The sequence below is a fragment of the Salmo salar genome, chromosome ssa09 (genome assembly GCF_905237065.1).
Source record: "Salmo salar chromosome ssa09, Ssal_v3.1, whole genome shotgun sequence".
In the NCBI taxonomy this organism is placed as follows: domain Eukaryota; kingdom Metazoa; phylum Chordata; class Actinopteri; order Salmoniformes; family Salmonidae; genus Salmo; species Salmo salar.
Genome location: NC_059450.1, coordinates 18,638,479 through 18,655,095, shown reverse-complemented (window position 1 = coordinate 18,655,095; position 16,617 = coordinate 18,638,479). Strand labels below are relative to the sequence as shown.

The following is a 16,617-nucleotide window of genomic DNA, read 5'->3' as shown; positions in this document are numbered from 1 at the left end:
GGTAAATGTAGTCCTAATGTTGAAACGTAAGGGTACTTTTGGGGGGCGGGGTGGAGTATACTATTTGAATGGTTTTAGAGTCCGCCGTAAATAATTGACATTTAATAAAAAATACTTTTCATTTTTCAAACTCGTTTCTTGTTTAGGACTACACGTTTGAACACGTCATTGGGCTTGACCATCCAATCAGCGTTGTCCAAATTTTCACACGGTTCCGTTCGAAGTATACAGAGGAAGTGAAATGATGCTGCGTTCAGAACAACTGGGAAATCGAAAAAACACGAGGTTAAATCATGGCATCAGTGATCTTTTGGTCGGAAAGTCTGAGCTCTAGGGAGAGACCTGAGTTCCCGAAATGCATGACCATTCAAATCGATTTTTCCTAGTCGGAGAGAAGTAGGAAATATGAGATTTCCGAGTTTCCAGTTGTTTTGAACGCGACATGAGACTTTGCGTTATTGAACTTTGACAAAACAAACAAAAATAGTTGTAAATGAAATATATAGCTATTTACTAAACAGGGTAAGATCTCTTTGATATAATGTTAGCCTAATACAATTTGTAAACCCAGCTTCGTAGTAACGTTAACTAGCTACTATGGCTAATAATGCGAACGTTAGCTAGCTGTTTTTTGTTGTGTAGCTGACTTGCTACTGAAGCTAGCTAGTTAAGTGCTTTTGCAAAAATGCTACAATGTCGGAGACCGCAAGGTTTACAAATATCCACTGTCGAAAACCAAATGCAAGTCTAAAATGAAGGGGAGAATGTCTTGCTTTTTTTTTTTACAGTGGACAAATTGCCTGATTGAACTGATGAGAAAGTAATAATCATTTCAACGTCATAGGCGAAGGTATTTATTACAAAGATCTATATATAACTAACCCAATATAGTTAATCGGTGTCGTTTACAATGGAACAAATGAAGCAAGGAGGTGGGCAAAGTGAAGCACGAGCTAGCGAGATCCTATTGGCATGTAGCAAGTATTTGCATATATTTACTGTGACGTGTGTGCACAAACTCAATTCGACCTTGCACTCCTAAACAATGCAATTTAAAACTTTGGCAAAGCTTTTCAAGTCTATAAAACTTATTGCACTGTGTTTGTAACAGATGTTAGATTTGGGAACAGAAATGTATTGATCAGATGTTTCATCAATGAGAAAATTATCAGAATGTCTGCCCAGATTCACCCAAATTGTGTTTGAATACTCATACTAACTGTACTATTTGTGATTAAATTGAGTATGTAGTATTCTTATTGGTCATAGTATGGATATAGTTAATATGCCAAAAGTTCCAGGATGTCGTACTAAATAGGTCAACACCCGGTGTTGAATATGGCCGGTGTCATTAAATTGTTGCCAGAATCAGTCTCCAACTTTTTGGATAACATGAAAACAGCCTAACCAGCTCTACTAGGGTGAGCAAAATGGTCAGAGTGAGGTGTCATTTGTGTCTGGAAGTAAAAATAAAAAATTGTGTCTGGAAGTAGCTAGCAAGCTAGCCAACGACATTAGCCAGTTAGCTAGGTTGCTTGACTGCCGTTGTGAGTCGGATTAACCCTACTCCTTGGCCAGAGCGTCATGAACGCTCCGAGAGCGAAACGCTCTGAATTTACGAACGGATAATCTGAACGCTCTGAATTTACGAACGCCAGAGGGCACTCCAGTTACGCTGGACACATGAAACATTTTTTTTCTGATAACTAGTTCATTGCTTCCGCTGTGGAGCCCAGTTTCATAATATGACCATATTTCCCAGCTGCTTGCTCTCGTTTTGAAGTAATCACGAAAAAAACGCCTTATTTTAGGGCATTTTTCACCCTGCCAGCTCCTATTTGTTCTATTGAGCAACGTGGCACCAACTCGCCTTCCGAATGTTCTATTCCCAGTTTATTGTTCTACATCACAATGCCTGCTTCGCTATTGTTGGCAATGAGACCTGCTCACATTGTTTATAGTTAAAATGTAAACAACAACAAAAAATGACTCATGGAACTCTGAGGTCGTCCCATTGTTTCCTATAGGGGAAATATAGGCATGTCTGTCAATTTCGCCAGATATCTCGCAATGTGTATATTTAGATTTTTTTTCAGGTCGGATTTCATTTTAATCATGTGACTCTCCTCTTTCTGATTATGTAAGTCTGGGCAGCGAGCTCGGTTGTCATCAAATGCTAGCCCCAAAATAATTTTTGCCCTTGGAACACATTGTTTTCCTATGGATATTTCGCCAAATGTCTCAATGTGTATATTTAGATTTTTTCAAGTCGGGCACCATTTTAATCAGGAGAATTTCCTCTTTGTAATTACGTTAGATTGGGCAGCGAGCACGTTTGTCATCGATCACTAGACTAGAAATAGTCAGTGTTCATTTTTTCCCTACTTTCTCATTACGCAGACATAAGCACAGTTGACACCATCGAGGTGCGGATGTTCTACACAAGTTGTTTTTTTCCAGTTTCGTCCGGCGAACAGATTGTAGTGGTAAAATAAAAAGGGATACATTGTTTGGTGCCATTTAGGCGAAATGGAATTCTAAGCATAACTCTAGTCAAAACAGGCTCTGCGAACATTTGATTCCATTCATTTGCTATGGCCTCGTGCTAGTGTTCCAGCTTAGCCAACGTCCTTTTGCTGTTTTTCAGCCTTGGGTGAATTTTGACTCATTCTATTGTCCAGCCTACTCCAGATTGAATTTACGATCACACCCGAAGTCATAAAATGTATAGCAAGACTGAGGTTGCATAGCAACAGCATCAACTTCCGGCAGACAGGCGAAGCGCTAGTACACTCAACTGAAAGGATAATGTTCGTTTACAGTATACTAAAATAAATTTTAGTATGTAGTGTATATACTCATTAAGTATGTAGTATACAGTATTACTATGGGTATTCGAACACAGCTCTAGTTCCATCCTCTCCCACTACCCCCAACTGGACTTCCTCTCACAACCATATTTGGGGGCAAGAAAACGTTCCAAGGGATGCTTCAGCTTTATAGCCAATGTGACTTGTCTGGGTTACCTTTTCTGTCTGTCATAGCCTTAGCTGGTGGTAACTTGTGGAATAGACACTGACTGGAATGCAGTTTTAACCAATCTGCATCCAGAATTAAACCCACCCATTGTATAATGCGTGACACCTTGCTTGCTACTTGCTTTGTAAAGCATTACAAGTTGTCCAAGATGTCAGTGGCTTTACATTGTTTGTGTTTGTCTGAACATCAGACTGTTAACATAGTTACCAGCTGGCATGTCTTCACTGACATTTTCTACCTCTTCCTGACCCAGTGTGTAATACCTACATGTTTCAAGCAGACCACCGTAGTCCCTGTGTCCAAGAACACCAAGGTAGCCTGTCTAAATGACTATCGCCCATAGCACTCACATCTGTAGCCATGAAATGCTTTGAAAGGATGGTCATGGCACACATCAACACCATACACCCTGGACCCACTCCAAATCGCATTCCGACCCATCAAATCAAACTTTATTTGTCACAGCAAGTGTAGACCTTATAGGGAAATGCTTACTTACAAACCCTTAACCAACAGTGCAGTTCAAGAAGAGTTAAGAAAATATTTACCAAACAAATGAAAGTAAAAAATTAACAATAACGAGGCTATATACAGGGGGTACCTGTACCGAGTCAGTGTGCGGGGGTACAGGTTAGAGGTAATTTGTACATTTAGGTAGGGGTGAAGTGACTATGCATAGATAATGAATAGCGAGTAGCAGCAGTGTACAAAACAAATGGTTGGGGGGGGGATCAATGTAATAGTCTGGTGGCCATTTGATTAACTGTTCAGCAGTCTTATGGCTTGGGGGTAGAAGCTGTTGTGTCGTCAGCAAACTTAATGATGGTGTTGGAGTCGTGTTTGGCCGCGCAGTCGTGGGTGAACAGGGAGTACAGGAGGGGACTAAGTACACACCCCTGAGGGGCCCCCGTGTTGAGGATCAGCGTGGCAGATGTGTTGTTGCCTACCCTTGCAGAGGGAGGTGTTTAGTCCCAGGGTCCTTAGCTTAGTGATGAGCTTCGTGGGCACTATGGTGTTGAACGCTGAGCTATAATCAATGAACAGCATTCTCACATAGGTGTTCCTTTTGTCCAGGTGGGAAAGAGCAGTGTGGAGTGCGATTGAGATTGCGTCATCTGTGGATCTGTTGGGGCGGTATGCGAATTGGAGTGGGTCTAGGGTATCTGGGAGGATGCTGTTGATGTGAGCCATGACCAGCCTTTCAAAGCACTTCATGGCTTCCGACGTGAAAATGTCAGTGAAGACCCTTGCCAGTTGGTCTGCGCATGCTTTGAGTTCACGTCCTGGTAATCCATCTGGCCCCGTGGCTTTGTGAATGTTGACCTGTTTAAAGGTCTTGCTCACATCGGCTACCGAGAGTGTTATCACACAGTCATCCGGAACAGCTGGTGCTCTCGTGCATGCTTCAGTGTTGCTTGCCTCGAAGCAAGGATAAAAGGCATTTAGCTCGTCTGGCAGGCTCGCATCACTGGGCAGCTCGCGTCTGGGTTTCTCTTTGTAGTCCGTAATAGTTTTCAAGCCCTGCCACAGCCGACGAGCGTCAGAGCCGGTGTAGTAGGATTCAATCTTAATCCTGTATTAACGCTTTGCTTGTTTGATGATTCGTTTGAGGGCGTAGCGGAATTTCATATGGGCGTCCAGATTAGTGTCCTGCTCCTTGGAAGCGGCAGCTTTAGCTCGATGCGGATGTTGCTTGTAATCCATGGCTTCTGGTTGGGATATGTTTGTACGGTCAATGTGAGGACAACGTCATCAATGCAGTTATTGATGAAGCCGATGACTGAGGTGGTATACTCCTCAATGCCATTGGATGAATCCCGGAACATATTCCAGTCTGCGAGCAAAACCGTTCTGTAGCGTAGCATCCGCGTCATCTGACCACTTCCGTATTGAGCGAGTCACTGGTACTTCCTGCTTTAGTTTTTGCTTGTAAGCAGGAATCAGGAGGATAGAATTATGGTCAGATTTGCCAAATGGGCAGGGGAGAGCTTTGTATGCATCTCTGTGTGTGGAGTAAAGGTTGTCTAGGATTTTTTTTCTCTGGTTGCACATGTGACATGCTGGTAAAACTGATTTAAGTTTGCCTGCATTAAAGTCCCCGGCCACTAGGAGCGCCACTTCTGGGTGAGCATTTTCTTGTTTGCTTATGGCCTTATAGAGTTAGTTGAGCACGGTCTTAGTGCCAGCATTGGTTTGTGATGGTAAATAGACAGCTACGAATAATATAGGTAGTGTGGTCTACAGCTTATCATAAGGTACTCTAACTCAGGCAAGCAATACCGCGAGCCTTCTTAAATATTAGACATCGCGCACCAGCTGTTATTGACAAAAATACACACACCCCCACCCCTCGTCTTACCAGACATAGCTTCTTTGTTCTGCCTGTGCATTGAGAATCCCTCCAGCTCTATGTTATCCGTGTCGTCATTCAGCCACAACTCAGTGAAACATACGATTTTACAGTTTTTAATGTCATGTTGGTAGGATCATCAATTTTATTTTCCAATGATTGCATATTAGCAAGTAGAATTGATTACATTTTTACATTTACATTTAAGTCATTTAGCAGACGCTCTTATCCAGAGCGACTTACAAATTGGTGCATTCACCTTATGATATCCAGTGGAACAACCACTTTACAATAGTGCATCTAAATCTTTTAAGGGGGGGGGGGGGGGTTAGAAGGATTACTTTATCCTATCCTACAGCTGATGCTTAAAGTTAGTGAGGGAGATATGACACCAGCTTCAGTGATTTTTGCAATTGTTCCAGTCACTGGCAGCAGAGAACTGGAAGGAAAGGTGGCCAAAGGAGGAGTTGCTATGGGGATGACCATAGCAAACACCTAATCATCAGTCCTCGTGATGAGACCGTATTACCTGGATTGTGTTCATTAGTCAACAAATGGAAGAAAACAGACTGAAACAGGGAGGGACTACCTGGACTTGTCCAAAAATAAATGCTCATTGTAACGTTTCGTTGTAAAACGTTTTGCTACGTTTTGCCCTAATCAATACAGCCCTGTAAACTGTTAGCACCACAGTTTCCCGGGATGGTATTTTTCTGCCAACTTCCTTGTGCTGCCTTTTTACCTTTGGGTAATGTTTTATTAGACATTGGATCGTCAAATCATCCTCTGAATGATCTGACCCCTTTTTTTTTTCAATTTTCACCTAAAATGACATACCCAAATCTAACTGCCTGTAGGAAGGATAGTGCAACAGCTAACCTCAAAGGTTCTTATGATCAAAGGGACCAACTGATAGCTAAAGAAGTAAAGTAAGGAAGTAAATAGAGAGTAATCTACTGTATGTGCTTTAGAAGTGGTTTGAACAGTACTTTTTTGATGACATTGATGGCAGTGGGAGTTTACTTGCTCGCCTACTGATTCTCAAAAGGAAGCCTGATCTGCGTCCTCTTCACACAAATGATGGGGATCTGGGCCTGTTCCCGGGAGAGCAGTATATCCTTAAGGTCAGACTTGTTAAAGGAAAAAGCTTCTTGCAGTTCGTGGTGAGTAATCCCAGTTCTGATGTCCAGAAGTTATTTTCGGTCATACGAGACGGTAGCAGCAACATTATGTACAAAATAAGTAAAATAATAAGTTACAAACAGCGCAACGAACAAAATAGCACAATTGGTTATGGGCATGTAAATCGTCAGCCATCCTCTTCAGCGCCATCTTAAAACACCAGATGTGATGTTGTGGTTGTGTAATGTCATGGAGGTTTTGACGTTCAATAGATTTCAATCTGTTATGATTTTTTACTTTATATTGCCTGTTTGTTCACAGGTAATTCACTAAGGCTACAGTTACAAGGCCCACCAGCCCCTGCCAACAGTGGTCTAAACAGTCGCCTTGTGATCTTTGATGAGAACAAGGCTGCCAGTGCTGGACCCTCTGAACCAAAGTTGGAATCTTGGATGTCCCCACCCCCATCGAGATCTAAGGAGAATGAGAAATGGAGCAACGTAAAGGTATGAGACATGCAGTAATTTGACTTTTTATGTGATGGCAAGGTTATGTGACCATTTGTAAGCTAATTTATTTGACATAATTTCTGTGTGCTCAATTGTAGAAGCCTATGAAGTCGAGGTTTGGTCACAGTGTTGTGGCTCCGCCCAGCAAGCCAAACTCCCAGCCCTTTGTGGAGGAGTCAGATCAGCCTCCAGCCATGTAAGTGTTCACTGAGATCATCGTATTTTGCTGCCCTCATTCATTTCACTTTTCTCTCATAACTTAATGAATTAATGCCTGTGGCTGTTCCCAAAGCAAATATCAGTTTTTCTATTTAAAGAAATGTAGATCTAGCAATACATGATTTTAAAACGGGGTGACTAAAACCCAGCAGTAACCCCAAGGTGTATTCATGTGGCATCATTTGTGTCTACTCCAGTTGTGTTCTTAAGGTTTTAGTTATTTGTTCTGGCACCTTCCTCCAGGACACTGTAAGATCAACCCAGCGGCGAATTCGGTGTTGTCTGCACGAAAGCCCTGCAGGGATGAGACTCCTCTGAAGAGACTGCAGCAACAGCAATCAGCAGCAGGAAGAGGGGAAAGCTCAGAAGCAGAGCATGTATTGCAAGGACCTGTTGCTCAGTGTCGCCTCCGAGTTCTGCTTTTAGGAACTGAGGGCAGAAAGCTACCACCAGAAGAAGGCCTTGGAGTCAGGGGGCAGTGTCAAGGAAGAGCAAGGGGGCTCTGGTCTTCCATACTGACACCTTTCCACCTGGACATTGACATGACATTTCCATATTCAGATTGTTTTGTATTTAGAAGGTAGCAGACTGTCAGTATCATCAGTTATGTCTTTGTTGTCTTTCGTCATGTATGTATTTTACTATTTGTGATGTGTATATATAAACTGCAGTTGGAACGACATAGGTCACACCAGTCATAGCCATAGATCACTATCTAGGCTCTGGGCCAGACAGTATCCCAGAGGGAAAAATCATCTAATGTAATTGGATTGAAAAGAGTTGTGTGAGAAAATGGTGCTATGATTTGAGAACTGAAATACTGGTGGTTGTTGTTACTGCATATCCTTGGATATTCTGCAATAATTGGCAGTTGAGACTGTTCTGTAATTTTTTTTTCATGGCATTTCACTACAAAACTGTATTCTACATTTTACATTCATTCCACTAATCCATTATGTTTCGAAAAGGGCTTTAGAAAACATGCCATGTTCCGTCTGGTTCCTCTCTCCATTATTTCTTTGCCTTCTTCACGTTACCTCTTAGGAATGAAACTTTCAGTACACCATGTGGTGAAGGCAGGGTATGAGAATGACAGAGAGAAATCCAGAGGAGTCCATGACAAGGCTCAATTCACATTATAGCTGTCACTGCTGTATATATTGGTAAAAATGTCCCCCCCCAGGCCATGTGGTGATAGTGTTAAATAAATGTGAAATAATGGTGATGACTCCTGTGATAATCTTTGCCTGATTAACTGGAGCCTGTCGTATAAGTCACTATCAGTAGAGGGCATGCAAGAGGAGCTCTGGATGGGAGAGGCACTGCAGACCACGAAGTTCAAATATGGGTTACTTTGCATGTTTTTCATCTGATAATGTTATTTGAACCACATTGAATATGAGAGCAAAGGGTATACTGCTCTACACATGTTCTTGCTGAAAGCTAAAGTCGTAAACACTGGCAGCTTGTCACAAGAAACGAGCTGCACCATAAACTATCTCAGTTCACCATATTTTTTTTGCAGCCACTTGGATATCTTAATTATTCAAATGTAATTATTCCATTCTCTAACTGGAGGGTGTTATGTTGTATTTTTCTGTTATGAAAACTGCCCACAATGATATACCTACTTGACGTATTGTATTACAGCCAGAATCTTTATCGTTAACTGTGCTGGGCCCGGTTTCCCAAAAGCATCTTAAGGCTAAGTTCATCGTTAGAACCATTAAACTAAATGGTTCGAACAATGTTTCTAACGGAGCTCAATGGTTCTAACGATGAACTTAACCTTAAGATGCTTTTGGGAAACCGGGACCAGATTTTCTTAATTGTTGTCCAATAAGGTTCATTCGGTCCCCACTGGTATAGTTAAACAATAAGGCCTGAGGGGGTGTGGAAGATGGCCAACACATGACGCAGCGTGGAGTGCCTGGATACAGCACCTAGTCGTGGTATTATGGCCATGTACCACTAGGGTTACACATTTTGGGGAATATTCAGAGGTGGAAACTTTCCGTGGGAATTAATGGGAATATATGGGAATTAATGGAAATATATGCAAATGAATATGCATATTAATACAATTTAAATGTAGATGTTTTTTGCATTGGATATATTTACCATATCATATAGAGACAGAAACATAAACCTTTTACCTTATCATAAGTAGACATATTTGCAAATGATTAAATCCTATCGATAGAAATAAAAACAAAACGATTTAGTTACGAACTGAACTTTAATTAAATGAGTTGACTCTTCACAAGGGATGATTTCACTGAACAACAAAATAAAGGGAATATGTAAAATGTAAAATGATAGTCTAGAAACTAAAGCTTTGATTGTCTTCCTCTCTTCTCCCTGGACCTCCTCAATGTCCACCTCTTGAACATCAGACTCTGAGGCCTCATCTTCACTCTTCACCCTCAAATTTGCCAGGATGGCTACCAATTTTTCAACCCATGTATTGGTCAGCCTGTTGCGTGCTTTGGTGTGTGTGTTCCCAAACAAGTCCCTTACACCAGGTGGCTGATGAGATATGTTGGCACGACTGCCATATTGCATCTCCAACCCAAAGCCCTTGCTTGGAAGTGTACTTCGATCAGACTGCCAAGAACCTTGCCCTCATCCATGCCAAGGTGGCGAGACACGGTAGTGATGACAACATAGGCATTGTTGATCTCTGCACCAGACAGGATGCTCTTGCCAGCATACTTGGAGTCCAACATGTACACTGCGGCGTGTATGGGCTTCAGGCAGAAGTCTTCATGCTTTTTGATGTATTTCTGAACTGCAGTTTCCTCTGCTTGGAGCAACAGTGAAGTGGGCAGGGCAGTATGGATTTCTTCTCTTACATCTGCAAGCAGAGTCTGAACATCAGACAGGATGGCATTGTCTCTCTCAATCCATGCAATGGCTACTGTTATAGGTTTCAGGAGTTTCAGGCTGCTTACCACTCTCTCCCAAAATACATCATCCAGGAGGATCCTCTTGATGGGGCTGTCCATATCGGCAGAATGTGATATGGCAATTTCTTGGAGAGACTCCTTCCCCTCCAGGAGACTGTCAAACATGATGACAACACCACCCCAACGGGTGTTGCTGGGCAGCTTCAATCTGGTGATATTATTCTTCTCGCTTTGCTTGGTGAGGTAGATTGCTGATATAACTTGATGACCCTTCACATACCTAACCATTTGCTTGGCTCTCTTGTAGAGTGTATCCATTGTTTTCAGTGCCATGATGTCCTTGAGGAGCAGATTCAATCCATGAGCATCACATCCATTGGGTATGATGTGTGGGTAGGACTCCTCCACTTTAGACCAAGCAGCCTTCATGTTCGCAGCATTGCCTGTCACCAGTGCAAATACCTTCTGTGGTCCAAGGTCATTGATGACTGCTTTCAGCTCATCTGCAATGTAGAGACCGGTGTGTCTGTTGTCCCTTGTGTCTGTGCTCTTGTAGAATACTGGTTGAGGGGTGGAGATGATGTAGTTAATTATTCCTTGCCAACGAACATTCGACCACCCATCAGAGATGATTGCAATACAGTCTGCTTTCGCTATGATTTGCTTGACCTTCACTTGAACTCTGTTGAAGAGATTTCACTTGAACTCTGTTGAACTCTGCATCCAGCAAATTAGTAGATAAAGCATGTCTGGTTGGACGGGTGTATGCTGGGCAAAGAACATTCAGAAATCTCTTACAATACACATTGCCTGTGAGCATCAGAGGTGAACCAGTTACATACACAGCTCGAGCAAGACATTCATTAGCATTTCTCTGACTACGTTCCTCCATTGAGTCAAAAAAACTTCTGATTCCAGGAGGACCATGAGCTGTTGCTATTGATAAGGTGCCTGATTCATCCTTTTCACCACTAATAGAAGTAGAGGGACTTTTGTCAGAGGTTGCTTGTTGTGAGCGCTGAGGGAACTTTATGCACTTGGCCAGATGATTTTGCATCTTTTTTGCATTCTTCACATATGATTTGGCTCAGTGTTTGCAAATGTGCACAGCTTTTCCTTCTACATTATCTGCAGTGAAATGTCTCCACACATCAGATAGTGCCTGTGGCATTTTCCTGTAAAGATTAGAAAAAAAATCCCAAATACAATTCCATGTACAGATAAATAGCTAAGCAGTTAGATTAAACAACTCCTTTGTAAGATAAATGTTTTAAAATGAAACATGTATGGAAACAGGTGAATTAACACTCCTCAGTTAGCAGGCTCAAGTAAGCTAAAACCCACATGGTAGCAAAAACTAACTAGCAGAAATTGTTAACAAGTTAGAAATGAGTTAAACACACTTTGCTGTAGGCTACTATTTACTAGTTAACAAAAAATTATGTATATCATGTCAAATATATTCACCCCATCCAGTATTGTAATCAAAACTTACCAGAAAGCATGTAGTCGTTGGCTAAGACCGTGTAGTAGTGTTGGCTCAATAGCATCTGATTAGTGTGCAAGATCTTGAGAAGCAGCTGTACATGTGATGGAAGAATGCACTGTGCATCCAGAGGGTTTAACCAAAATATGCCACAAGACCTACAATTACCTTATGTGTAACCCACAAAAAAGGTTCACTGTTAAGCTAACTTTTTTGATGAATTTAAGCAAAATTCCCCAAATTCCAGGGCTTAACTTCCCATGGATTTCTTTTTAATCTACACACAATACCCCATAATGACGAAGCGAAAACAGGCTTTCAGATATTTTGGGAAATGTATAAAAAATATAAAACAGATATACCTTATTTACTTAAGGATTCAGACCCTTTGCTATGAGACTAGAAATTGAGCTCAGGTGCATCCTGTTTCCATTGATCATCCTTGAGATGTTTCTACAACTTGATTAGAGTCCACCTGTGGTAAATTCAATTGATTGGACATTATTTGGAAAGGCACACACCTGTATATATAAGGTGCCACAGTTTACAGTGCATGTCAGAACAAAAACCAAGCCATGAGGTAGAAGGTATTGTCCGTCGACATCCGAGATAGGATTGTGTCGAGGCACAGACCTGGGGAAGGGTACCAGAAAATGTCTGAAGCATTGAAGGTCCACAAGAACACAGTGGCCTCCATCATTCTTAAATGGAAGAGCTAGATTGGCTGAGCTAGACGCCCGGCCAAACTGAGCAATCAAGGGAGAAGAGCCTTGTTCAGGGAGGTGACCAAGAACCCATTGGTCACTCTGACAGAGCTCCAGAGTTCATCTGTGGAGATGGGAGAACCTTCCAGAAGGACTACCATCTCTGCAGCATTCCACCAATCAGGCCTTTATGGTAGAGTGGCCAGACGGAAGCCACTCCTCAGTAAAAGGCACATGACAGCCCGCTTGGAGTTTGCCAAAAGGCACCTAAAGGACTCTCAGACCATGAGAAACAAGATTCTCTGTTCCGATGAAACCAATATTGAACTCTTTGGCCTGAATTCCAAGCATCGCGTCTGAAGGAAACCTGCCACCATCCCTACGGTGAAGCATGGTGGTGGCAGTATCATGAGGAGGGGATGTTTTTTAGGGACTGGGAGACTAGTCAGGATCGAGGGGAAAGATGAACGGAGCAAAGTACAGAGAGATCCTTGGTGAAAACCTGCTCAGGAACTCAGACTGGGGCGAAGGTTCACCTTCCAACAGGACACCGACCCTAAACACACAGCCAAAACAACGCAGGAGTGTCTTCGGGACAAGTCTCTGAATGTCCTTGAGTGGCCCAGCCAGAGCCCAGACTTGATCCAGATCGAACATCTCTGGAGAGACCTGAAAATAGCTGTGTAGAAACTCTCCCCATCCAACCTGACAGAGCTTGAGAGGATCCGTAAAGAAGAATAGGAGAAACTACCAAAATACAGGTGTGCCAAGCTTGTAGCGTCATACTCGAGGCTGTAATCGCTAACCAAAGGTGCTTCAACAAAGTACTGAGTAAAGGGTCTGAATGTTTATGTAAATGTGATTTTTATTTGTAATACATTTGCTAAAATATCCAATCCTGTTTTTGCTTTGTGATTATGGGGTATTGTGTGTAGATTAATGAAGATTAAAAAAAAAAATCAATTTTAGAATAAGGATGTAACATAACAAAATGTGGAAAAAGTCAAGGGATCTGAATACTTTCCAAATGCACTGTATATAGAGGTTACCAACATAATTAGAACAGTAAACATTTAGTTTTGCATCATACCCGTGGTGTATTGTCTGATTTACGACTGCTTTCATCCAATCAGCATCCAGGAGCCAAACTACGAAGTTAAGGAGTAATCCACTGTGATGTGATACACTGAGGGTAGATAGGTGACTCATTAGCAAGTTAAATCCAGCCTCCTTAGTTGGGTTGTGTGAGCAGCATAGCTGGCCTAGTGACTCCCATGAGACCCCTACCACCAGAATGCTGCTGCTGCACCAAGGAGCTGGAGAGAAGGACAGCCTAAATCACATTCACTTTGACTGCTGGAGGAAATCACATAGAAACCCACCCTCAAACTACTATTTTGACCTCAACCTCCATTCTTGACTGGCTTTGAGTGCCTCTCAAATGGTGAGTCCCATTTTACAAATTATTAAAAAATTAAAAGCTGAAAAGTCTTATGTCAATAAGTGTACAACCCCTTTGTTTTGGCAAGCATAAATAAGTTAAGGAGTAAAATGTTCTTAACGAGTCACATAATAAGTTGCATCGACTCTGTGCAATAACAGAGTTTGTCATGATTTTTGAATGACTACCCCACACATAAAATTATCTGTAAGGTCTAGTGGCGATTTTTGCATGTAAATGTTGGTGGGCAAACTCCCCCCAAAACGTTTAGATGCATGCCAGCAAAGCCACTACACAATACAACACAACACTTCTACTGTAACTCTATGGCAGCACCCAAGGGGCTTAAATTTTTCAGCTCTCCCCGTAGATTTGACGTAGTGTCCCCATGAGTGACAGAACACTGAGCCAATCACGGTAAAACTACAGAACATTACCAACGCCTACGCCTACGCTCCGTATTTTCTTCTGGCTGCCCCACCACCACAGAAAGTTATGAGCTAGGCTGAAACACCTGTATTTTGGACCATGTTTGTATTCGGGTTTATTAACTCAATTATTTAAAAAAATCTATACATTGTTTGCAAACTGATATGTAACACGTATTAATGCCAAAATAACATGCAAAACCGGCAACAAAACAAAAAAAAACTATAAATATATTTTTTGCTAAATAGGTGGGGCTCAAAACAGGTGTGGCTCTGGTTCAGTCTGCTTTCCACCAGACAGACACTGTGAGATTAATTCACCTTTCAGCAGTTTAATAACAAAACACAAGGCCAAATCGATACTGGAGTTGCTCCAAAAAGACAGTAAATGTTCCTGATTGGTCGACTTACAGTCTGCTTGAAATCTGCTTGAAAATCTATGGCAAGACCTGAAAATTGTTGTCTAGCAATGATCAACAACCAATTTGACAGAGCTTGAAGAATTTTGAAAAGAGTAGTGGGCAAATGTTAGAGACTTTACCCAGAAAGACTCACAGCTGTTATCACTGGGAAAGGTGATTTTAACATGTATTGACTCATGGGGTTGAATACTTATCTAATCAAGATATATTAGTGCTTTATTTTTCATAATTATTTTACAAATGTAAAAAACATTCTTCCACTTTGACATTACATAGTATTTTGTGTCGATCCATTTTAATCGCACTTTGTAACACAACAAAATGTGGAAAAAGTCAAGGGGTGTGAATACTTTCTGAAGGCACTATAGAGTATTAGTGCTGTTGCAATTCTATATCTTATCTGAAATATTTGTATTCTCACTAGCATCTTTGCTGCAGGACTTGCTGCTATCTACTGATCCAGACCTCTCTCTCTACTTGGAGCTAGATTTGGAGCGACTACTAGTACCTATGCCTAATTGGGTTTTTGCAAGGCCCTGGGAGAAGGATATTTTGATTGACAAACAAATTCAGGCACTGTTAGCTTTGTTCACAACTGATGCTTTCATGCTATGTCTTTTTTATTTACAGTACATTCACCAGTTAACAGCAAGATTCCTGCCCAGGCCAATACCATACGCAGCAGAAGTCTTTGCAAGACATGGCTTAGTTAACTGCAGGGTTATACTGAACTAGTCATAGGGAAGGGACAGGTGTATGACAGCTAATCAATTGAAAATAATGTAATGTCATGCTTGATAATGACATGTTAGGATGTGGGCTCAGAGGCTGCAGCCCACTCTGAGATCCTCAGGTCATGGAATGACATGGGCTTAGACCACTCACTGATGACCACTCACTGACTACCCACAACCACAGTCAACATTAAAGCCTGGAGGCACTCCAACCCCTGCCTGAATGTTGCCCAGGCATAATCCTGAGAAGCCCCACTAAATGGCATTGAAATTGAAATGCAAGCAATTTAGGTTGTCTCTCATGAAGAGAAAGGGCTTCATTTAATAACAATAGCTGCAAAAGGCTAAAAAGGCATTGTCAATGTAGGCCTACTTTGCAATGCGTGTCATTACCCCCAGTTTATCTGGTGACTCAACGTTTTCATCAGAAGCAGTAGCAGCCTCATCAAGCGTGACAATGCTTGACAAACAACAATAGGTGGGTGCAGTTTAGTATCACTATTTCTTACATGCAATGTGTCACGTTACATAAGTAACGTTTTGAGGTTTGTATTGCCTCGTGTTGAATTTGAATGATTTTATGATCCTAGACAGATAAATAACACAGAGGCCATAGACAGAATGCATATTGTCATAAATAAAGGGAGGATCTCTGACTTTTTTAATTAAGCCATATAGGTCTCTCCAACCATATGCAAACCTGTAGCACACAAGGATGTGAGGTGCAAACAAACAAACGGTTGTCTGTAAACAAGCAGCAAAAGGACCAGACACCATCAGATAGTCTGAGCAAACAGAGGCATTTATTTGTGTTATCGTGTGCTATGAGACCTGTGTTCTGGAAAAGGCTGCCCACCCAATAGCACCAAAACACTGCACTGCAGACAGTACTAACAGGACAGACCCGGTAGGCTGGCCAATCAATATCAGCAATAACAGTGATGACAACAAAGACAACAGAGGGAGGGGAGTCACATCTGCCAAGCCCCCAAGTGTCCAAATCTGTATAATTGTTATGCAAATTTGCTGAGTCAAGCCTTTTACTTGTGTTTATTTGATGTGGGGTAAAATAACTTTATTTTTGGTTGTTATAGAGCTCATGCACAGGTATTTTTTAATCAAAAGACCATGTATTAGTGTCCTAAATCTTGTTAGTCTTGCAGGCTATTTCTGCTATGTATTTCATTTTGTTATTGTTGTGTTTTTTTGTTGCTATAATCTTTCTGCTTAATTCCAGATATGTTTTGTTAGAGC

The 16,617-nt window shown here is 41.7% G+C and overlaps 1 long non-coding RNA gene across 3 annotated transcripts; it reads left to right on the top strand.

Moving 5' to 3' along the window:
• The first annotated feature begins 251 nt into the window (after positions 1-251).
• On the top strand, positions 252-8,460 carry LOC106610868 (uncharacterized). Of its 3 annotated transcripts, XR_001329999.2 has the most exons (5): positions 252-522; positions 789-850; positions 6,833-7,017; positions 7,119-7,216; positions 7,483-8,460. It is a non-coding gene; the product is annotated as an uncharacterized lncRNA (long non-coding RNA). The 3 variants fall into 3 exon arrangements; XR_006770955.1 differs by lacking the exon at positions 789-850 and having other exon boundaries at positions 254-522; XR_001329998.2 differs by having other exon boundaries at positions 255-850.
• The last annotated feature ends 8,157 nt before the right edge of the window (positions 8,461-16,617 follow it).